At 40.1% G+C, this 25,784-nt stretch overlaps 1 long non-coding RNA gene across 6 annotated transcripts in view; it reads right to left on the minus strand.

Annotated features, from left to right (window-relative positions):
• Positions 1-819: 819 nt before the first annotated feature.
• LOC121397882 overlaps positions 820-25,784 on the minus strand; it is a 122,802-nt gene continuing 97,837 nt past the window's right edge. For 2 of the 6 annotated variants that reach the window (XR_005964005.1, XR_005964006.1), the window contains exons 5-7: positions 11,663-11,785; positions 7,505-7,643; positions 858-1,036 (exon numbers count right to left, since the gene is read on the minus strand). This is a non-coding gene — a long non-coding RNA (uncharacterized LOC121397882). Of the gene's footprint in view, positions 1,037-7,504; positions 7,644-11,662; positions 11,786-25,784 lie in introns of all 6 variants that reach the window. The other 4 variants (XR_005964008.1, XR_005964003.1, XR_005964009.1 and 1 more) reach the window with 4 other exon arrangements.

Here is a 25,784-nt window from a genome sequence, read left to right on the forward strand (position 1 = left end):
ATGTGGGTTTCTAACAATTGCTTAAACTCTATATATTTTTCTTTTGATGCTGGGTTCTGATATTTAATATAAATCTCATGGGCCTTTTAGCATCTTCTATCATTTTTCTAAAGGTAGAGTTTTCTTTTAGCACATAGGTTATTTTGTTACTCTGATAACTGCCCTCAAAATTGGGTCTTACCAGTGATCTATTCTCAATGGAGTTTTGTCAATGTTTTTTTCCAGGAAGGTGGTTTAAAAAGGTTCAGATTGTGAGAGGTAGGTAGGAAAGTCCATTGTCTACGTTGCATTATTGGTTTGGCTAAGTATTTGCTTATGTGTATTGGTGTAAGATCTGAAATTAGTAGAAGGAAGAGGCCTTTCTGTGCCAGTATGAATATTGTCTTTCCCTGGGGTGTAAATTAATTTCAAGAGATTCAGGGGTCCTGTCTTTCTGTGTCTGACTTCCAGAGCAAGTTTGGTGAGGGGTTTTCCATAGGTTCCTGCATAAGGCAAGTAAAAATGTCCCGATTTCAGATATTTAGTGCATATATGTTGGCGACCATGTATTTTTTTGTCTGAGATCTGATATACATATAATATGCAATATTAAATAGCGACTTATAATCAGGTCATACAATTTGTATGACAGAGATGTGCAAAAAAGAATGGCTGCTCCCCTTTGTTTGGATTTATAGAGAGCTGAGTGGAATTCATATATCCATGGCGCTTTAAGCACACTAGTATCTCCCAATTTCCAGAGGTTCTTTTATAACAATATTCTACTGAGTTTTAGTTTCTTGAGATTTGTTAATATCTTTTTTCTTTTGATTGGTGAGGTCAACCAACCTACATTGCAAGAAATGTCTCATAGGTTGTTTGAACATGTGTAGTGTGTTGGTTGTGATGTTACCTGTATTCATCTGAGTGTTCTGTCATGAAGTCTTAGCTGTGCATTGCCAGGTATGCCGTGGCTCCACCCCGCTCTGCCCTGCAGTGGATTTCCAGCCTCTGTGAACTTCCAGAACTTTTGTAGGTCAGGCTTCTGTACTAGAGACTGTAGAATTAAGAGAGAGATAGAGAGATTGACATTATAACATCAATAACAATCATCTAATTACATATTTACAATTCCAACATTTGCTCCTGTTTTTCAGTATCTTAACATTTAAGGACAGCTCATTCCTATTCTGTTGGATAGTGAGAGTTTTCTACTCTGAAATTATCTACAGTAGAAACCAAATTTTAAATTTTTCGGAGGACCAGAAAAACTTTAGGTATAATCCAGGACAATGGGAATTGGGGAAAGCAACTTATTCTTTAAAGGGGTTGTTAACCCTTACATTATCTTTTAGTATGATAAAGAGTGATATTCTGAAACAATTTTCAATTGGTTTTCATTTTTTATTATTTGTGGTGTTTTATTTAGTTAGCCTTTTTAATCAGCAGCTCTGCAGTTTGAATGTCTCAATTTGGTTACTATGGTCCAAATTACCCTAGCAACCATGCAGTAATTTGAATAAGCGACTTATATATAAATAGGAGAGGACCTGAATAGAAAGTTCAGCCATCAAAGATAACAATAAGAATACATTTGTAGCTTTACAGAGCATTTGTTTTTTGGTGAGGTCAGTGATTTTCATTTGAAAGCTGGAAAGAGTCAGAAGGCAGATAATGCAAAACTATAAAAATTAAATAACGACCAATTTAAAAGTTGGTCATTCTATAAAACACTAAAATTGGACCCCTTCAAGCACAGCTGTCTCCTTTACTCTGAAATACAATATTTACTTTGTTAATGACAAGGGTTACTAATTGCAAAATTAATGTTACACTAGGGAAAGCATATGCAAGACCTCTCTGTCAGTCACATACACAAGATACAGCAATATGTGACTTGTGCATGGCTGTATGAGGTACAGCCTAATTAGAATTGACTATTTACAGGCACAACCAAGGCATGCAACTGGTTAGCAGTTCAAACCTCTTTTACTAATTTTACTAATAATAATATTACTATTTTACTAATAATAACATTCATAGAAAACAAATGGTACATTTTGGGATCACCATTTTTAAGTTACATTTTGGAAAATGTTATGTAAAATCAGGGAAAAACACCCACTTTAATGCATTATAAAAAAAAAAATTTTTTAAAAAATTTAAAATGTGGGAAATAAAAAATCAGGGTACTCAAAACTCAAAAATAGAAAAAAGCAGGGTAAGCAGAATGTGGAACACAGGCAGTGTAGGGCAGACAGAAAATGGCACACACATGTAGAGTAGGGCAGACAGAATATGGAACACACAGAGCACATGAAAGCAGAGTATGGCACACACAGGCAGCGTAGGGCAGGTGGAATGGTACTCAGAGGCAGATCAACACAGACAGATTATTGTTCATACAGTATGGCACACATGAGCAAACTAAAGCACATACAGGGAGAATATGGAAGGCAGATTATAATGTGCTTGCCATTGTTTGGTTTCCTGTAGAATTTCCTGTATGCAAAATGTGATGTTATGTGCATATATATTATGTGAATTCTTCTGTATTTGTCTGCTACAGTAAGTGATTGTGTTGTTGGCCCATTTAAGGCTGTATTTTCTACTTCATCTGGGCTTCCCTTTATTACTCATTAGTAATGTTTCACATCAATGCTAATGCAATACCCAGAGACTTGAAGAAAATAATTCACCGGCACACAGGTATTGCTGGCAGGGTGAAAGCCCTTGCTTTAAAGTTTAATAGTGCGACATGCAACGTTTCGGGGACAACCCCTTTATCAAGCATGCTTGATAAAGGGGTTGTCCCCGAAACGTTGCATGTCGCACTATTAAACTTTAAAGCAAGGGCTTTCACCCTGCCAGCAATACCTGTGTGCCGGTGAATTCTTTTCTTCATATTGTCGTGGGTTTGCCGAAGCCCTTTTCCCCGAGCACCAGGGTTAGTATTCTACTGGGTGTGCGTGAGCAGTTTGAATTTTTTCCACAAGGATACCCAGAGACTTGGCCATATTGTTGGATGAAGGATAATATGTGTGGCCCTGTTTTGGCTTTATTATATATAACAAAATGCTGTAAGCTTTGTTTCATGTGAACATATTTTGATGTCTTGCAATGCTGTCATATCTCTAAGGAGCCTAAGGAGAGGGCCTAATGTTAGGTTAAACAAGATAAGGGAGAGGAGGCACACCTCCGTTTATGTCTATTGAGTTGGTTATGGTGCCATTGATGAGTAGCTTAGTTGGAACATGAGTGTATAATTTCCTGATGTACTTGTACTACTCAATGTACCAGGGGGGGTTCAAAGGTGATGGGCTCCAATCTACCATCTTTCTAAATAAACAGGTACTTAAACTGGGGGATTTCCAGATTTCCATAATCAGATCAAAATCTGTGCCACAACACTGTAAATCTCTCAACATTTTTACTAGCAGTTCATATGTGGGCTCTCCACACAGGGGGATTAGCTATCAGCATGCAAAAACAGCTAACTATATCAGCTTGCAATGACATCAACAACATGAATTATGTTTGAAATGATTCTGGCATTTCTGCACTTGTAGCTTAGCTGCCCCCCCCTTCTTACAGTATTTTAGCTAGTGGTTTAGCCCAACTACCTTACTGGTTAAGCTCTCTTTCCTAGTGTCCTGGTATTGACTGTGAAGCTCCATCCACCATATGTCTAAGGCCAACTTACTGATTGGCTAAACACTTTCCCATCATGCCCTGGTACCAGCTGTGGGAGGAAGTTGTTGTTGGCAAGAGAAGGCAGTGAAGTGAATAGGATTTTATCTCCCATCAGCTACAGCTCGACATAATGACGTTTTCCCAGGTAGGGACACCACCAAATTCCCTTACCTCAAGGGTGTGGATCTTACTATTAAGATGATGGATTGGGTTGTGCCCTTTGGTCTTAGGTTTTTATAAATAATTTTTAGTTAAATCCCCAATTTGCATATTTGCACACTGGGAACAGCTTGTGTTGCAACAAAAGCCCAAGGCTGTCACACCAACCCAGATCTGTGTGCAGGTTGACCATACCTACTATGCCCTCAGACATTGCATGTGTACTAAATCATGTTTTAATGTTTAAAGTGTGTATAGTAATATCTCCAGTGAGACAAGCTGGAATCAGTAACAAGTTACATGATTGTCAGATGCAGCTTTAGATCTGAGGTAAGGACAGCACAGATGCAGTAGAGGCACATATTAGGGGAAATGGCATTTGTACTAAGTCATGTTTTAATCATGTTAAAAGTGTGTATAGTAACTTTCTCAGTAAGACAAGCTAGAATTAGTAACACTTTAGAGAAGGGCTTTCCAACCTGGAGATTGTAGCTTTAGTTGAACTACAAATTGACCGTTGAAAACACTAGTGACAGTTACAAGATTGTCAGATGCACCTTTAGATCAGAGGTAAGGACAGCACAGATGCACTAGAGGCACATATTAGGGGAAATAGCATTGCATTTGTACTAAATCATGTTTTAATCATGTTTAAAGTATGTATAGTAACTTTTTCAGTAAGACAAGCTGAAATCAGTAACACTTTAGAGAAGCGCTTTTCAACCTGCAGATTGTAGCTATAGTTGAACTACAAAGTGACAGTTGAAAACACTAGTAACAGTTACAAGATTGTCAGACGCAGCTTTAGGTCAGAGGTAAGTGCAGCACAGATGCACTAGGAACACATATGATGGGAAATGATAATTAATTTGTACTAAATCAGGTTTTAATTATGTTCAAAGTTTGTAAAGCAACCTTTCTAGCAAGGTAAGATGGAGCCAGTAAGTGCAGCACAGACATGCTAGGGACACATTTTGTGGAAAATAATGCATGTGTACTTAATCAGGTTTAAATAATTTAGATTGGAATAGGCAGTACCAGTTTGTTTTAGGAGGTTTTAGGTGCTTTTAAAGCATATATCAAACGTAACGGTTGCTATTAGTGATGACGGGCACCTAAGCAAAGTAACACTGGGCCCTGGTTCTAACATAGGGCAAGCAGAGTATGGCACACACAGGCAGCATGCAGCAGACAGTGTATGACACACACAGGCAGAAAAGAACAAGCAGAGTATTGCACATATAGGTAGAATACTGCAGGCAGAGTATGGCACACACGGGTACAGTAGGGCGGGCAGAATGTGGAACAGACAGGCAGCATAGGGCTAGCAAAAATGATTGTAGCCATTATTACCACCCTAATACCCCGTGTTGACTGTCGCTTACGTACAAAGCCTAGCTGGTGCTTTGTTAAAGGGCTTTTCATTTTTTCTGTTAGCTTTTAACTTGTTATAGAATGGCTAGTTCTAAAACTATTTTGCTTTGGCCTTTTTTTTTTCTTTATTTATAGTTTTTGAAATATTTGCCTTCTTCTAACTTCCAGCTTTAAAATAGGGGTCACTGACTCCATATAAAAAACAAACGTTCTGTAAGGCTACACATTTATAGTTAATGCTACTTTTTATTACTTATCTTTCTGTTCAGTCCCTATCCGATTCATATTCCAGTATCTTATTCAAATCAATGCATGGTTGCTAGGGTAATTTGCATCCTAGCAACCAGATTGCTGAAATTGCAAACTGGAGCACTAGTGAATAAAAAGCTAAATAACTCAAAATAGAAAAGGATTGAAGGACAACTGTTATTGTTTTAGAATGCCACTCTCTACATCATACTTAATATACATTTAAAGGTGAAAACAACTAAAGCTGATGTCTCTAGGCCAGTATCTTAATAATTCTAAGGTTGACATTCAACTGGAATATTAGGTGGCAGGAGGTAATTTGCATGGGGTTTGTATTCGGTTTAGCGATTAGTGTATGCTTCCGTGAGGTCAATATTTATTTCACCTCTCTGGAACATTGCATTATAGACATTCCTTAATGGTGTATGATATGTGGGTTCAGTATTTTGTAATATTCTGCTGTGTAACCATCTGGGCCTGGTGATTTATGAGTGGCCAGTGCTTTTATTAGGTCTGATATATCTGCTGTCCTTATTGGCAAATTTAACATCTCCCTCTGCATCTTGTGTATTTTTGTTAGATTTATCAGGTCTTTAGGTGGTTCCTCAGCAGAGTATTTCACTACTCTCTAAATGCTGGTAATCAATTTAGGGTTGATACATGATGTGTTGGTCCCTGGAGTTTGCTATTTCAATATGTATTTAGCTTTGGAGTGTGATTTGGTTAACCAGCAGGCTCCCTGTTTAGTTTCCCCATCCCTAGAATTTCTATTTGGAATATTCCAGTTTATGTTTTGGCTTGGGTTTGTATGTGGGTTTCTAACAATTGCTTAACCTCTATATGTTTTTCCTTTGATGCTCATCGCCCTCTGCATCTGATTATATTTTTGTTAGTTTTATCAGGTCTTTAGGTGGTTCCACAGCAAAGTATTTCATTACTCTCTAAATGCTGGTAATCAATTTAGGGTTGTTGCATGATGCGTTGGTTCAATTTCAATATGTATTTAGCTTTGGAGTGTGTTAACCAGCATGCTCCCTGTTTCTTTTCCCATCTACAGAATTTATATTTGAAATATTCCAGTTTTTCTTTTGGCTTGGGTTTGTATGTGGGTTTCTAACAATTGCTTGACCTCTATATATTTTCCTTTTGATGCTGGGTTGTGATTTTTAATATAAATCTCATGGGCCTTTTTAGCATCTACCATCATTAGACTAAAGGTAGAGTTTCCGTTTAGCTACATAGGTTATTTTGTTCTTCTGATGACTGCCCTCAAAATTGGGTCTTCCTGGTGATCTTTTCTCAATGGAGTTTTGCTAATGTTTTTATCCAGGAAGGTGGTTCAAAAAGGTTCAGATTGTGAGAGGTAGGTAGGAAAGTCCATTTTCTACATTGCATTATTGGTTTGGCTAAGTATTTGCTTATGTGTATTGCTGTAAGATCTGAAATTAGTAGAAGGAAGAGGCCTTTCTGTGTCAGTATGAATATTGTCTTTCCCTGGGGTCGAATAATTTCAGGAGATTCAGTAGAGTTAAATAGTTTTTGAGTTGGTATAGGTTTCCTGTAATCAGTCTATTATGTTTTGTAGGGGGTCCTGTCTTTCTGTGTCTGACTTACAGAGCAAGTTTGATGAGGGGTTTTCCATAGGTTCCTGCATGAGGCAAGTAAAAATGTCCCGATTTCAGATATTTAGTGCATATATGTCGGCTACCATGTATTTTTTGTCTGATATACATATAATATACAATATTAAATAGCGACTTATAATCAGGTCATACAATTTGTATAACAGAGATGTGCAAATAAGAATGGCTGCTCCCTTTTGTTTGGATTTATAGAGAGCTGAGTGGAATTCATATAACCATGGCGCTTTAAGCACACTAGTATCTCCCGATTTCCAGAGGTTCTTTTATAAACATATTCTATTGAGTTTTAGTTTCTTGAGATTTGTTAATATCTTTATTCTTTTGATTGGTGAGGTCAACCAACCTACATTGCAAGAAATGTCTCATAGGTTGTTTGAACATGTGTAGTGTGTTGGTTGTGATGTTACCTGTATTCATCTGAGTGTTCTGTCATGAAGTCTTAGCTGTGCATTGCCAGGTATGCCCTGGCTCCACCCCGCCCTGCCCTTGATTTCCAGCCTCTGTGAACTTTCAGAACTTTTGTAGGTCAGGCTTCTGTACTAGAGACTGTAGAATTAAGAGAGAGATTGACATTATAACATCAATAACAATCATCTAATTACATATTTAAAATTCCAACATTTGCTCCTGTTTTCCAGTATCTATTCTGTTTGGTAGTGAGAGTTTTCTACTCTGAAATTATCTACAGTAGAACCCACATTTTATATTTTTCGGAGGACCAGAAAAACTTTAGGTATAATCTGGGACAATGGAAATTAGGGAAAGCAACTGATTGTTAACCCTTACATTATCTTTTAGTATGATAAAGAGTGATATTCTGAAACACTTTTCAATTCAAACGGCAGAGCTGCTGATTAAAAAGCTAAATAAATAAAACACCACAATATTTTTTATTATTTGTGGTGTTTTATTTATTTAGCGTTTTAATCAGCAGCTCTGCAGTTTGAATGTCTCAATTTGGTTACTATGGTCCATATTACCCTAGCAACCATGAATTAATTTGACACATATTAAAATGAGAGGACCTGAATAGAAAGTTCAGCCATCAAAGATAACAATAAGAATATATTTGTTGCTTTACAGAGCATTTGTTTTTTGGTGAGGTCAGTGACTTTCATTTGAAAGCTGGAAAGAGTCAGAAGGCAGATAATGCAAAAATATAAAAAGTAAATAATAACAACCAATTTAAAAGTTGGCCATTCTATAAAACACTAAAATTGGACCAGTTCAAGCACAGCTGTCTCCTTTACTCTGAAATACAATATTTACTTTGTTAATGACAAGGGTTACTAATTGCAAAATTAATGTTACACTAGGGAAAGCATATGCAAGACCTCTCTGGCAGTCAAATACACAAGCTACAGCAATAAGTGACTTGTGCATGGCTGTATGAGGTACAGCCTAATTAGAATTGACTATTTACAGGCACAACCAAGGCATGCAACTGGTTAGCAGGTTAAACCTTTTTTTTCACTAATAATAACATTCATAGAAAACAAATGGCAAATTTTTGGATCACCATTTTCAAGTTAAAATTTGGAAAATGTTATGTAAAATCAGGGAAAACACCCACTTTAATGCATTATCAATTGGTGGGACAACAAAAAAAAAAGTCAAATGTGGGAAATATAAAATCAGGGTACTCAAAACTCAAAAAAAGAAAAAAGTAGGGTAGGCAGAATGTAGAACACAGGCAGTGTAGGGCAGACAGAAAATGGCACACACATGTAGAGTAGGGCAGACAGAATATGGAACATACAGAGCACATGAAAGCAGAGTATGGCACACACAGGCACAGGAGGGCAGCTGGTGTGGTACTCAGAGGCAGATTAGCGCAAGCACAGTATTGTTCATACACGCAGAATAGTGCAGGCAGAGTATGGCACACACAGGCAAAGTATAGCACATACAGGGAGAATATGGCAGGCAGATTATGACACACATGTGATGTGCTTGCCATTGTTTGGTTTCCTGTAGAATTTCCTGTATGCAATATGTGATGTTATATGCATATATATTATGTGAATTCTTCTGTATTTGTCTGCTAAAGTAAGTGATTGTGTTCTTAGCTCATTTAAAGCTGTATTTTCTTCTCCATCTGGGTTTCCCTTTATTATTCATTAGACTTGGCCATATTGTTGGATGAAGGATAGGATGTGTGGCAGGCCCTGTTTCTGCTTTGTTAAATAAAACGAAATGCTGTAAGCTTTGTTTCATGTGAACAGATTTTGATGCCTTGGAATGCTGTCATATCTCAAAGGAGCCTAAGGAGAGGGCATAATGTTAGGTTAAACAAAAGAAGGGAGAGGAGGCACACCTCAGTTTATGTCTATTGAGTTGGTCATGGTGCCATTGATGAGTAGCTTATTTTGAGTGTATACATTTTCTGATGCAATATGTGAAAGTGTCACCCAGCATTCCAATATGGAGTGCACTGAAGTAAAAGCCATAAAATGTTTTCAAATGCTGTCTCCGTGTCAAGGCTCAAAGGGAAGTCTCTACTTTCCTTGTCCCTAGCAAAAATTATTGTAGCCGTTATTGCCACCCTAATACCCCGTGTTGACTGTCGATTGCGTACAAAGCCTAGCTGGTGCTTTGTTAAAGGGGTGTTCATTTTTTCTGTTAACTTTTAACTGGTTATAGAATGGCTAGTTCTAAAACTATTTTGCTTTGGCCTTTATTTTTCCTTTTTTATAGTTTTTGAAACATTTGCCTTCTTCTAACTTCCAGCTTTAAAATAGGGGTCACTGACTCCATCTAAAAAACAAATGTTCTGTAAGGCTACACATTTATAGTTAATGCTACTTTTTATTACTTATCTTTCTGTTCAGTCCCTATCCGATTCATATTCCAGTATCTTATTCAAATCAGTGCAGGGTTGCTAGGGTAATTTGCATCCTAGCAACCAGATTGCTGAAATTGCAAAATGGAGCACTAGTGAATAAAAAGCTAAATAACTCAAAAATAGGAAAGGATTGAAGAACAACTGCTAATTGTTTTAGAATGCCACTCTCTACATCACACTTAATATACTTCTTAAGGTGAAAACAACTTGACAAGTTGATGTCTCTAGGCCAGTATCTTAATAATTTTAAGGTTGACATTCAACTGGAATATTAGGTGGCAGGAGGTCATTTGCATGGGGTTTGTATTCGGTTTGGCGATTAGTGTATGCTTCCGTGAGGTCAATATTTATTTCACCTCTCTCGAACATTGCATTATAGACATTACTTAATTGGTGTATGATATGTGGGTTCATTATTATATTCTGCTGTGTAACCATCTGGGCCTGGTGATTTATGAGTGGCCAGTGCTTTTATTAGGCCTGATATATCTGCTGTCCTTATTGGCAAATTAAACATCTCATTCTACATCTTGTGTATTTTTGTTAGTTGTATCAGGTCTTTAGGTGGTTCCTCGGCAGAGTATTTCACTACTCTCTAAATGCTGGTAATCAATTTAGGGTTGATGCATGATGTGTTGGTCCCTGGAGTTTGCTATTTCAATATGTATTTGGCTTTGGAGTGTGATTTGGTTCGGTTAACCAGCATGCTTCCTGTTTCGTTTCCCCATCTACAGAATTTATATTTGGAATATTCCAGTTTTTGTTTTGGCTTGGGTTTGTATGTGGGTTTCTAACGATTATTTAACCTCCATATTTATTTCTTCTTTTTGCGGAGTTCTAATATTTAATATAAATCTCATGGGCCATTTTAGCATCTTCCATCATTTGTATAAAGGTAGAGTCTTCTTTTAGCTACATAGGTTATTTTGCCCTTAAAATTGGGTCTTCCCAGAGATCTATTCTCAATGGAGTTTTGCCAATGTTTTTTCCAGGAAGGTGGTTCAAAAAGGTTCAGATTGTGAGAGGTAGGTAGGAAAGTCCATTGTCTACATTGCATTATTGGTTTGGCTAAGTATTTGCTTAAGTGTATTGGTGTATGATCTGAAATTAGTAGAAGGAAGAGACCTTTCTGTGTCAGTATGAATATTGTCTTTCCCTGGGGTGTAATAATTTCAAGAGATTCAGCAGAGTTAAATAGTTTTTGAGGTGGTATACGTTTCCTGTAATAAGTCTATTATGTTTTCTAGGGGGTTCTGTCTTTGTGTGTCTTAGTTGGAGAACAAGTTTGGTGAGGAGGTTTCCACAGGTTTCTGCGTGAGGCAAGTAAAAATGTCCCGATTTCAGCTATTTAGTGCATATATGTTGGCTACCATGTATTTTTTGTCTGATATCTGATATACATATAATATACAATATTAAATAGCCACTTAAAACCGGGTCATACAATTTGTATGACAGAGATGTGCAAATAAGAATGGCTGCTCCCCTTTGTTTGGATTTATAGAGAGCTGATAGGAATCCACATATCCATGCCGCTTTAAGCACACTAGTATCTCCCGATTTCCAGAGGTTCTTTTAGAACAATATTCTATTGGGTTTTTGTTTCTTAAGATTTGTTAATATCTTTTTTCTTTTTATTGACGAGGTCAACCAACCTACATTCTAAGAAACTGTCTCATATGTTGTTTGAACATGTGTAGCATGCTGGTTGTGATGTTACCTGTATTCATCTGAGTGTTCTGTCATGAAGTCTTAGCTGTGCATTGTCAGGTAAGCCCTGGCTCCACCCCGCCCCGCAGTTGATATCCAGCAAGAACTTTCAGAACTTTTGTGGGTCAGGCTTCTGTATAAGAGACGGTAGAATTGAGAGAGAGAGATTGACATTATAACATCAGTAACAATCATCTAATTACATATTTACAATTCCAACATTTCCTGTTTTTCAGTATCGTAACATTTCAAGGACAGCTCATTCCTGTTCTGTTGGATAGTGAGAGTTTTCTTCTCTGAAATTAGATACAGTAGAACCGACATTTTACATTTTTAGGGGTACCAGAAAAACTTTAGGTATAATCGGGGACAATAGAAATTGGTGAAAGCAACTTATTCTTTCAAGGGGTTGTTAACCCTTACATCATCTTTTAGTATGATAAAGAGTGATATTCTGAAACAATTTTCAATTGGTTTTCATTTTTTATTCTTTGTGGTGTTTTATTTAGTTCGCTTTTTAATCAGTAGCTCTACAGTTTGAATGTCTCAATTTGGTTACTATTGTCCAAATTACCCTAGCAACCATGCATTAATTTGAATAAGACTTATATATGAATAGGAGAGGACCTGAATAGAAAGTTGAGCAATCAAAAATAGCAATAAGAATACATTTGTAGCTTTACAGAGCATTTGTTTTTTGGTAAAGTCAGTGACTTTCATTTAAAATAGTCAGGAGGCAGATAATGCTAAACTATAAAAAGTTAATAATAACAACCAATTTAAAAGTTGTCCATTTTATAAAACACTAAAATTGGACCCCTTCAAGCACAGCTGTCTCCTTTACTCTGAAATACAATATTTACTTTGTTAATGACAAGGGTTAAGAATTGCAAAATTAACGTTACACTAGGGAAAGCATATGCAAGGCCTCTTTGGCAGTCACATACACAAGTTACAGCAATAAGTGACTTGTGCATGGCTGTATGAGGTGCAGCCTAATTAGAATTGACTATTTACAGGCACAACCAAGGCATGGAACAGGTTAGCATTTTAAACCTCTTTTTTCACCAATAACAACATTCATAGAAAACAAATGACAAATTTTGGGATCACCATTTTTATGTTAACTTTTGGAAAATGTTATGTAAAATCAGGGAAAAACACCCACTTAAATGCATTATAAATTGGTGAGACAACAAAAAAACATGTAAAATGTGAGAAATATAAAATCAGGGTACTCAAAATTGAAGTTTCGCTGTAGCTGTCTGATTTACTGTACACTTTCAAAGCTCTACTGGTTCTCTCTGTGTAAAACCAAGTGCTCCCTTGCTGTTTGGGGGTTGGGGAAGACCATTCAAATGAATACATAGTTTTGCTGGGTATGTAAGAGAGAAGTGCATGTCATTTTGAAATAAGTATCTGCATATTGATGTGAATTCTGTCTCATCTGTGATACTTAGGCTGAGAAGTCCGGAAAGACCTGTATCTTATAGTCTTGTACCTGGACATCTCTTACTTTTCAATATGCCTGTAACATCAATTCTGCTATAACCAGGTGACTTCTTTTCCTATTCTAGGCTTGCTCACTCCCCAGCCTTTGTGCCCTTTCAATGCTGTTGTCAGATAACTGATACTGTAGGCTCAGATAATTGCAGAGAATATTGATGTTAAAATTGGCCATGACTGTCAGACGTATTGATGCTGGTACCCCAATAAAACTTGCTTCTCCAAGATCTAGATTATTTATTGTATCACACAGTTAATTTAGTAATTGAGTCCATAGGCTGATCTGGTTTTCCGTTGTTTAATTTGGTCCTCTACTTTATCTATTTTTTATAATGATTATATACCTTGTAAGGTAAAAACCCTTTTACACTCACAAGCCAGAAGCTAAGATCTTCGCTACTGTCCCGTCTGTTAGTGCACGCTCGACTGTAATGTGGGGAAGAAAGCATACCTCATTACGGAAGACAGACAGTAGTGCCTGTTCGCTCGGAGCATGAAGGTTGAGGAGTATCACTGCTCTATTGAGGGGTAAAGCCAGGCTTTATCAATCAGGATGTCCCTCCCAACATGCAATGAGTTAAACACCTTGGCATTCTGTGCTTCTTCACTAGTATGCAGTTCTGTAGTTCATACACAGCATTCACTCCATCATCCATAGTGATTCCGATCAATACTTTATACAACCCACACGCCAATACTGACCCTAGTAGGTATGAATGTGATAGAATCCTTAGATTGTAAGCTCCCCCTGTGGGGCAGGGACTGATGTGAATGATGTAAACTTGCTGGAAACCACTGCGTAAAGTGTGTGTGTGTGAGCCAAAAGATAAACATATGACGGACCTAACTGTGAGTGAATGTGATAGGAAGCTTAGATTGTACGCTCCCGTGGGGCAGGGACAGATGTGAATGAAGTATAATTTGTGTAATGCACTGAGTAAAATGTGACGGCGCTAAAGAAATAAGAAAAGGAAGCCAGAAGACAAAGAAAATGATGTGATGGCGCTAAAGAAATAAGAAAAGGAAGCCAGAAGACATGGGAAAATAATCAGAATGGCACGCCTGAAGTACGGAAGGTAGGATTTTTTTTATGGATTATATACCTTTTAAGGTAAAAACCCTTTTACACTCACAAGCCAGAAGCTAAGCTCTTCGCTACTGTCCCGTCTGTTAGTGCACGCTCGACTGTAATGTGGGGAAGAAGGCATACCTCATTACGGAAGACAGACAGTAGTGCCTGTTCGCTCGGACCATGAAGGTTGAGGGGTATCACTGCTCTATTGAGGGGTAAAGCCAGGCTTTATCAATCAGGATGTCCCTCCCAACATGCAATGAGTTAAACACCTTGGCATTCTGTGCTTCTTCACTAGTATGCAGTTCTGTAGTTCATACACAGCATTCACTCCATCATCCATAGTGATGGCGATCAATACTTTATACAACCCACACGCCAATACTGACCCTACTAGGTATGAATGTGATAGAATCCTTAGATTGTAAGCTCCCCCTGTGGGGTAGGGACTGATGTGAATGATGTAAACTTGCTGGAAACCACTGCGTAAAGTGTGTGTGTGAGCCAAAAGATAAACATATAACGGACCTAACTGTGAGTGAATGTGATAGGAAGCTTAGATTGTAAGCTCCCGTGGGGCAGGGACAGATGTGAATGAAGTATAATTTGTGTAATGCACTGCGTAAAATGTGACGGCGCTAAAGAAATAAGAAAAGGAAGCCAGAAGACAAAGAAAATGATGTGATGGCGCTAAAGAAATAAGAAAAGGAAGCCAGAAGACATGGGAAAATAATCAGAATGGCACGCCTGAAGTACGGAAGGTAGGATTTTTTTTATGGATTATATACCTTTTAAGGTAAAAACCCTTTTACACTCACAAGCCAGAAGCTAAGCTCTTCGCTACTGTCCCGTCTGTTAGTGCACGCTCGACTGTAATGTGGGGAAGAAGGCATACCTCATTACGGAAGACAGACAGTAGTGCCTGTTCGCTCGGACCATGAAGGCTGAGGGGTATCACTGCTCTATTGAGGGGTAAAGCCAGGCTTTATCAATCAGGATGTCCCTCCCAACATGCAATGAGTTAAACACCTTGGCATTCTGTGCTTCTTCACTAGTATGCAGTTCTGTAGTTCATACACAGCATTCACTCCATCATCCACATTGATTCCGATCAATACTTTATACAACCCACACGCCAATACTGACCCTACTAGGTATGAATGTGATAGAATCCTTAGATTGTAAGCTCCCCCTGTGGGGCAGGGACTGATGTGAATGATGTAAACTTGCTGGAAACCACTGCGTAAAGTGTGTGTGTGTGTGTGAGCCAAAAGATAAACATATAACGGACCTAACTGTGAGTGAATGTGATAGGAAGCTTAGATTGTATGCTCCCGTGGGGCAGGGACAGATGTGAATGAAGTATAATTTGTGTAATGCACTGCGTAAAATGTGACGGCGCTAAAGAAATAAGAAAAGGAAGCCAGAAGACAAAGAAAATGATGTGATGGCGCTAAAGAAATAAGAAAAGGAAGCCAGAAGACATGGGAAAATAATCAGAATGGCACGCCTGAAGTATTGATCGGAATCACTGTGGATGATGGAGTGAATGCTGTGTATGAACTACAGAACTGCATACTAGTGAAGGTAGGATTGTTTTTAATGGTTATATACTATGTAAGGTAAAAACCCTTTTACACTCACAAGCCAGAAGCTAAGCTCTTCGCTACTGTCCCGTCTGTTAGTGCACGCTCGACTGTAATGTGGGGAAGAAGGCATACCTCATTACGGAAGACAGACAGTAGTGCCTGTTCGCTCGGACCATGAAGGCTGAGGGGTATCACTGCTCTATTGAGGGGTAAAGCCAGGCTTTATCAATCAGGATGTCCCTCCCAACATGCAATGAGTTAAACACCTTGGCATTCTGTGCTTCTTCACTAGTATGCAGTTCTGTAGTTCATACACAGCATTCACTCCATCATCCACATTGATTCCGATCAATACTTTATACAACCCACACGCCAATACTGACCCTACTAGGTATGAATGTGATAGAATCCTTAGATTGTAAGCTCCGCCTGTGGGGCAGGGACTGATGTGAATGATGTAAACTTGCTGGAAACCACTGCGTAAAGTGTGTGTGTGAGCCAAAAGATAAACATATAACGGACCTAACTGTGAGTGAATGTGATAGGAAGCTTAGATTGTACGCTCCCGTGGGGCAGGGACAGATGTGAATGAAGTATAATTTGTGTAATGCACTGCGTAAAATGTGACGGCGCTAAAGAAATAAGAAAAGGAAGCCAGAAGACAAAGAAAATGATGTGATGGCGCTAAAGAAATAAGAAAAGGAAGCCAGAAGACATGGGAAAATAATCAGAATGGCACGCCTGAAGTACGGAAGGTAGGATTTTTTTCATGGATTATATACCTTTTAAGGTAAAAACCCTTTTACACTCACAAGCCAGAAGCTAAGCTCTTCGCTACTGTCCCGTCTGTTAGTGCACGCTCGACTGTAATGTGGGGAAGAAGGCATACCTCATTACGGAAGACAGACAGTAGTGCCTGTTCGCTCGGACCATGAAGGCTGAGGGGTATCACTGCTCTATTGAGGGGTAAAGCCAGGCTTTATCAATCAGGATGTCCCTCCCAACATGCAATGAGTTAAACACCTTGGCATTCTGTGCTTCTTCACTAGTATGCAGTTCTGTAGTTCATACACAGCATTCACTCCATCATCCACATTGATTCCGATCAATACTTTATACAACCCACACGCCAATACTGACCCTACTAGGTATGAATGTGATAGAATCCTTAGATTGTAAGCTCCCCCTGTGGGGCAGGGACTGATGTGAATGATGTAAACTTGCTGGAAACCACTGCGTAAAGTGTGTGTGTGAGCCAAAAGATAAACATATAACGGACCTAACTGTGAGTGAATGTGATAGGAAGCTTAGATTGTACGCTCCCGTGGGGCAGGGACAGATGTGAATGAAGTATAATTTGTGTAATGCACTGCGTAAAATGTGACGGCGCTAAAGAAATAAGAAAAGGAAGCCAGAAGACAAAGAAAATGATGTGATGGCGCTAAAGAAATAAGAAAAGGAAGCCAGAAGACATGGGAAAATAATCAGAATGGCACGCCTGAAGTACGGAAGGTAGGATTTTTTTATGGATTATATACCTTTTAAGGTAAAAACCCTTTTACACTCACAAGCCAGAAGCTAAGCTCTTCGCTACTGTCCCGTCTGTTAGTGCACGCTCGACTGTAATGTGGGGAAGAAGGCATACCTCATTACGGAAGACAGACAGTAGTGCCTGTTCGCTCGGACCATGAAGGCTGAGGGGTATCACTGCTCTATTGAGGGGTAAAGCCAGGCTTTATCAATCAGGATGTCCCTCCCAACATGCAATGAGTTAAACACCTTGGCATTCTGTGCTTCTTCACTAGTATGCAGTTCTGTAGTTCATACACAGCATTCACTCCATCATCCACAGTGATTCCGATCAATACTTTATACAACCCACACGCCAATACTGACCCTACTAGGTATGAATGTGATAGAATCCTTAGATTGTAAGCTCCGCCTGTGGGGCAGGGACTGATGTGAATGATGTAAACTTGCTGGAAACCACTGCGTAAAGTGTGTGTGTGAGCCAAAAGATAAACATATAACGGACCTAACTGTGAGTGAATGTGATAGGAAGCTTAGATTGTACGCTCCCGTGGGGCAGGGACAGATGTGAATGAAGTATAATTTGTGTAATGCACTGCGTAAAATGTGACGGCGCTAAAGAAATAAGAAAAGGAAGCCAGAAGACAAAGAAAATGATGTGATGGCGCTAAAGAAATAAGAAAAGGAAGCCAGAAGACATGGGAAAATAATCAGAATGGCACGCCTGAAGTACGGAAGGTAGGATTTTTTTATGGATTATATACCTTTTAAGGTAAAAACCCTTTTACACTCACAAGCCAGAAGCTAAGCTCTTCGCTACTGTCCCGTCTGTTAGTGCACGCTCGACTGTAATGTGGGGAAGAAGGCATACCTCATTACGGAAGACAGACAGTAGTGCCTGTTCGCTCGGACCATGAAGGCTGAGGGGTATCACTGCTCTATTGAGGGGTAAAGCCAGGCTTTATCAATCAGGATGTCCCTCCCAACATGCAATGAGTTAAACACCTTGGCATTCTGTGCTTCTTCACTAGTATGCAGTTCTGTAGTTCATACACAGCATTCACTCCATCATCCACATTGATTCCGATCAATACTTTATACAACCCACACGCCAATACTGACCCTACTAGGTATGAATGTGATAGAATCCTTAGATTGTAAGCTCCCCCTGTGGGGCAGGGACTGATGTGAATGATGTAAACTTGCTGGAAACCACTGCGTAAAGTGTGTGTGAGCCAAAAGATAAACATATAACGGACCTAACTGTGAGTGAATGTGATAGGAAGCTTAGATTGTACGCTCCCGTGGGGCAGGGACAGATGTGAATGAAGTATAATTTGTGTAATGCACTGCGTAAAATGTGACGGCGCTAAAGAAATAAGAAAAGGAAGCCAGAAGACAAAGAAAATGATGTGATGGCGCTAAAGAAATAAGAAAAGGAAGCCAGAAGACATGGGAAAATAATCAGAATGGCACGCCTGAAGTACGGAAGGTAGGATTTTTTTCATGGATTATATACCTTTTAAGGTAAAAACCCTTTTACACTCACAAGCCAGAAGCTAAGCTCTTCGCTACTGTCCCGTCTGTTAGTGCACGCTCGACTGTAATGTGGGGAAGAAGGCATACCTCATTACGGAAGACAGACAGTAGTGCCTGTTCGCTCGGACCATGAAGGCTGAGGGGTATCACTGCTCTATTGAGGGGTAAAGCCAGGCTTTATCAATCAGGATGTCCCTCCCAACATGCAATGAGTTAAACACCTTGGCATTCTGTGCTTCTTCACTAGTATGCAGTTCTGTAGTTCATACACAGCATTCACTCCATCATCCACATTGATTCCGATCAATACTTTATACAACCCACACGCCAATACTGACCCTACTAGGTATGAATGTGATAGAATCCTTAGATTGTAAGCTCCCCCTGTGGGGCAGGGACTGATGTGAATGATGTAAACTTGCTGGAAACCACTGCGTAAAGTGTGTGTGTGAGCCAAAAGATAAACATATAACGGACCTAACTGTGAGTGAATGTGATAGGAAGCTTAGATTGTACGCTCCCGTGGGGCAGGGACAGATGTGAATGAAGTATAATTTGTGTAATGCACTGCGTAAAATGTGACGGCGCTAAAGAAATAAGAAAAGGAAGCCAGAAGACAAAGAAAATGATGTGATGGCGCTAAAGAAATAAGAAAAGGAAGCCAGAAGACATGGGAAAATAATCAGAATGGCACGCCTGAAGTACGGAAGGTAGGATTTTTTTCATGGATTATATACCTTTTAAGGTAAAAACCCTTTTACACTCACAAGCCAGAAGCTAAGCTCTTCGCTACTGTCCCGTCTGTTAGTGCACGCTCGACTGTAATGTGGGGAAGAAGGCATACCTCATTACGGAAGACAGACAGTAGTGCCTGTTCGCTCGGACCATGAAGGCTGAGGGGTATCACTGCTCTATTGAGGGGTAAAGCCAGGCTTTATCAATCAGGATGTCCCTCCCAACATGCAATGAGTTAAACACCTTGGCATTCTGTGCTTCTTCACTAGTATGCAGTTCTGTAGTTCATACACAGCATTCACTCCATCATCCACAGTGATTCCGATCAATACTTTATACAACCCACACGCCAATACTGACCCTACTAGGTATGAATGTGATAGAATCCTTAGATTGTAAGCTCCCCCTGTGGGGCAGGGACTGATGTGAATGATGTAAACTTGCTGGAAACCACTGCGTAAAGTGTGTGTGTGAGCCAAAAGATAAACATATAACGGACCTAACTGTGAGTGAATGTGATAGGAAGCTTAGATTGTACGCTCCCGTGGGGCAGGGACAGATGTGAATGAAGTATAATTTGTGTAATGCACTGCGTAAAATGTGACGGCGCTAAAGAAATAAGAAAAGGAAGCCAGAAGACAAAGAAAATGATGTGATGGCGCTAAAGAAATAAGAAAAGGAAGCCAGAAGACATGGGAAAATAATCAGAATGGCACGCCTGAAGTACGGAAGGTAGGATTTTTTTATGGATTATATACCTTTTAAGGTAAAAACCCTTTTACACTCACAAGCCAGAAGCTAAGCTCTTCGCTACTGTCCCGTCTGTTAGTGCACGCTCGACTGTAATGTGGGGAAGAAGGCATACCTCATTACGGAAGACAGACAGTAGTGCCTGTTCGCTCGGACCATGAAGGCTGAGGGGTATCACTGCTCTATTGAGGGGTAAAGCCAGGCTTTATCAATCAGGATGTCCCTCCCAACATGCAATGAGTTAAACACCTTGGCATTCTGTGCTTCTTCACTAGTATGCAGTTCTGTAGTTCATACACAGCATTCACTCCATCATCCACAGTGATTCCGATCAATACTTTATACAACCCACACGCCAATACTGACCCTACTAGGTATGAATGTGATAGAATCCTTAGATTGTAAGCTCCCCCTGTGGGGCAGGGACTGATGTGAATGATGTAAACTTGCTGGAAACCACTGCGTAAAGTGTGTGTGTGAGCCAAAAGATAAACATATAACGGACCTAACTGTGAGTGAATGTGATAGGAAGCTTAGATTGTACGCTCCCGTGGGGCAGGGACAGATGTGAATGAAGTATAATTTGTGTAATGCACTGCGTAAAATGTGACGGCGCTAAAGAAATAAGAAAAGGAAGCCAGAAGACAAAGAAAATGATGTGATGGCGCTAAAGAAATAAGAAAAGGAAGCCAGAAGACATGGGAAAATAATCAGAATGGCACGCCTGAAGTACGGAAGGTAGGATTTTTTTTATGGATTATATACCTTTTAAGGTAAAAACCCTTTTACACTCACAAGCCAGAAGCTAAGCTCTTCGCTACTGTCCCGTCTGTTAGTGCACGCTCGACTGTAATGTGGGGAAGAAGGCATACCTCATTACGGAAGACAGACAGTAGTGCCTGTTCGCTCGGACCATGAAGGCTGAGGGGTATCACTGCTCTATTGAGGGGTAAAGCCAGGCTTTATCAATCAGGATGTCCCTCCCAACATGCAATGAGTTAAACACCTTGGCATTCTGTGCTTCTTCACTAGTATGCAGTTCTGTAGTTCATACACAGCATTCACTCCATCATCCACAGTGATTCCGATCAATACTTTATACAACCCACACGCCAATACTGACCCTACTAGGTATGAATGTGATAGAATCCTTAGATTGTAAGCTCCCCCTGTGGGGCAGGGACTGATGTGAATGATGTAAACTTGCTGGAAACCACTGCGTAAAGTGTGTGTGTGAGCCAAAAGATAAACATATAACGGACCTAACTGTGAGTGAATGTGATAGGAAGCTTAGATTGTACGCTCCCGTGGGGCAGGGACAGATGTGAATGAAGTATAATTTGTGTAATGCACTGCGTAAAATGTGACGGCGCTAAAGAAATAAGAAAAGGAAGCCAGAAGACAAAGAAAATGATGTGATGGCGCTAAAGAAATAAGAAAAGGAAGCCAGAAGACATGGGAAAATAATCAGAATGGCACGCCTGAAGTACGGAAGGTAGGATTTTTTTTATGGATTATATACCTTTTAAGGTAAAAACCCTTTTACACTCACAAGCCAGAAGCTAAGCTCTTCGCTACTGTCCCGTCTGTTAGTGCACGCTCGACTGTAATGTGGGGAAGAAGGCATACCTCATTACGGAAGACAGACAGTAGTGCCTGTTCGCTCGGACCATGAAGGCTGAGGGGTATCACTGCTCTATTGAGGGGTAAAGCCAGGCTTTATCAATCAGGATGTCCCTCCCAACATGCAATGAGTTAAACACCTTGGCATTCTGTGCTTCTTCACTAGTATGCAGTTCTGTAGTTCATACACAGCATTCACTCCATCATCCACAGTGATTCCGATCAATACTTTATACAACCCACACGCCAATACTGACCCTACTAGGTATGAATGTGATAGAATCCTTAGATTGTAAGCTCCCCCTGTGGGGCAGGGACTGATGTGAATGATGTAAACTTGCTGGAAACCACTGCGTAAAGTGTGTGTGTGAGCCAAAAGATAAACATATAACGGACCTAACTGTGAGTGAATGTGATAGGAAGCTTAGATTGTACGCTCCCGTGGGGCAGGGACAGATGTGAATGAAGTATAATTTGTGTAATGCACTGCGTAAAATGTGACGGCGCTAAAGAAATAAGAAAAGGAAGCCAGAAGACAAAGAAAATGATGTGATGGCGCTAAAGAAATAAGAAAAGGAAGCCAGAAGACATGGGAAAATAATCAGAATGGCACGCCTGAAGTACGGAAGGTAGGATTTTTTTCATGGATTATATACCTTTTAAGGTAAAAACCCTTTTACACTCACAAGCCAGAAGCTAAGCTCTTCGCTACTGTCCCGTCTGTTAGTGCACGCTCGACTGTAATGTGGGGAAGAAGGCATACCTCATTACGGAAGACAGACAGTAGTGCCTGTTCGCTCGGACCATGAAGGCTGAGGGGTATCACTGCTCTATTGAGGGGTAAAGCCAGGCTTTATCAATCAGGATGTCCCTCCCAACATGCAATGAGTTAAACACCTTGGCATTCTGTGCTTCTTCACTAGTATGCAGTTCTGTAGTTCATACACAGCATTCACTCCATCATCCACAGTGATTCCGATCAATACTTTATACAACCCACACGCCAATACTGACCCTACTAGGTATGAATGTGATAGAATCCTTAGATTGTAAGCTCCCCCTGTGGGGCAGGGACTGATGTGAATGATGTAAACTTGCTGGAAACCACTGCGTAAAGTGTGTGTGTGAGCCAAAAGATAAACATATAACGGACCTAACTGTGAGTGAATGTGATAGGAAGCTTAGATTGTACGCTCCCGTGGGGCAGGGACAGATGTGAATGAAGTATAATTTGTGTAATGCACTGCGTAAAATGTGACGGCGCTAAAGAAATAAGAAAAGGAAGCCAGAAGACAAAGAAAATGATGTGATGGCGCTAAAGAAATAAGAAAAGGAAGCCAGAAGACATGGGAAAATAATCAGAATGGCACGCCTGAAGTACGGAAGGTAGGATTTTTTTATGGATTATATACCTTTTAAGGTAAAAACCCTTTTACACTCACAAGCCAGAAGCTAAGCTCTTCGCTACTGTCCCGTCTGTTAGTGCACGCTCGACTGTAATGTGGGGAAGAAGGCATACCTCATTACGGAAGACAGACAGTAGTGCCTGTTCGCTCGGACCATGAAGGCTGAGGGGTATCACTGCTCTATTGAGGGGTAAAGCCAGGCTTTATCAATCAGGATGTCCCTCCCAACATGCAATGAGTTAAACACCTTGGCATTCTGTGCTTCTTCACTAGTATGCAGTTCTGTAGTTCATACACAGCATTCACTCCATCATCCACATTGATTCCGATCAATACTTTATACAACCCACACGCCAATACTGACCCTACTAGGTATGAATGTGATAGAATCCTTAGATTGTAAGCTCCCCCTGTGGGGCAGGGACTGATGTGAATGATGTAAACTTGCTGGAAACCACTGCGTAAAGTGTGTGTGTGAGCCAAAAGATAAACATATAACGGACCTAACTGTGAGTGAATGTGATAGGAAGCTTAGATTGTACGCTCCCGTGGGGCAGGGACAGATGTGAATGAAGTATAATTTGTGTAATGCACTGCGTAAAATGTGACGGCGCTAAAGAAATAAGAAAAGGAAGCCAGAAGACAAAGAAAATGATGTGATGGCGCTAAAGAAATAAGAAAAGGAAGCCAGAAGACATGGGAAAATAATCAGAATGGCACGCCTGAAGTACGGAAGGTAGGATTTTTTTATGGATTATATACCTTTTAAGGTAAAAACCCTTTTACACTCACAAGCCAGAAGCTAAGCTCTTCGCTACTGTCCCGTCTGTTAGTGCACGCTCGACTGTAATGTGGGGAAGAAGGCATACCTCATTACGGAAGACAGACAGTAGTGCCTGTTCGCTCGGACCATGAAGGCTGAGGGGTATCACTGCTCTATTGAGGGGTAAAGCCAGGCTTTATCAATCAGGATGTCCCTCCCAACATGCAATGAGTTAAACACCTTGGCATTCTGTGCTTCTTCACTAGTATGCAGTTCTGTAGTTCATACACAGCATTCACTCCATCATCCACATTGATTCCGATCAATACTTTATACAACCCACACGCCAATACTGACCCTACTAGGTATGAATGTGATAGAATCCTTAGATTGTAAGCTCCCCCTGTGGGGCAGGGACTGATGTGAATGATGTAAACTTGCTGGAAACCACTGCGTAAAGTGTGTGTGTGAGCCAAAAGATAAACATATAACGGACCTAACTGTGAGTGAATGTGATAGGAAGCTTAGATTGTACGCTCCCGTGGGGCAGGGACAGATGTGAATGAAGTATAATTTGTGTAATGCACTGCGTAAAATGTGACGGCGCTAAAGAAATAAGAAAAGGAAGCCAGAAGACAAAGAAAATGATGTGATGGCGCTAAAGAAATAAGAAAAGGAAGCCAGAAGACATGGGAAAATAATCAGAATGGCACGCCTGAAGTACGGAAGGTAGGATTTTTTTATGGATTATATACCTTTTAAGGTAAAAACCCTTTTACACTCACAAGCCAGAAGCTAAGCTCTTCGCTACTGTCCCGTCTGTTAGTGCACGCTCGACTGTAATGTGGGGAAGAAGGCATACCTCATTACGGAAGACAGACAGTAGTGCCTGTTCGCTCGGACCATGAAGGCTGAGGGGTATCACTGCTCTATTGAGGGGTAAAGCCAGGCTTTATCAATCAGGATGTCCCTCCCAACATGCAATGAGTTAAACACCTTGGCATTCTGTGCTTCTTCACTAGTATGCAGTTCTGTAGTTCATACACAGCATTCACTCCATCATCCACATTGATTCCGATCAATACTTTATACAACCCACACGCCAATACTGACCCTACTAGGTATGAATGTGATAGAATCCTTAGATTGTAAGCTCCCCCTGTGGGGCAGGGACTGATGTGAATGATGTAAACTTGCTGGAAACCACTGCGTAAAGTGTGTGTGTGAGCCAAAAGATAAACATATAACGGACCTAACTGTGAGTGAATGTGATAGGAAGCTTAGATTGTACGCTCCCGTGGGGCAGGGACAGATGTGAATGAAGTATAATTTGTGTAATGCACTGCGTAAAATGTGACGGCGCTAAAGAAATAAGAAAAGGAAGCCAGAAGACAAAGAAAATGATGTGATGGCGCTAAAGAAATAAGAAAAGGAAGCCAGAAGACATGGGAAAATAATCAGAATGGCACGCCTGAAGTACGGAAGGTAGGATTTTTTTATGGATTATATACCTTTTAAGGTAAAAACCCTTTTACACTCACAAGCCAGAAGCTAAGCTCTTCGCTACTGTCCCGTCTGTTAGTGCACGCTCGACTGTAATGTGGGGAAGAAGGCATACC

The sequence above is a fragment of the Xenopus laevis genome, chromosome 9_10L, assembly GCF_017654675.1.
Source record: "Xenopus laevis strain J_2021 chromosome 9_10L, Xenopus_laevis_v10.1, whole genome shotgun sequence".
Lineage (NCBI taxonomy): Eukaryota > Metazoa > Chordata > Amphibia > Anura > Pipidae > Xenopus > Xenopus laevis.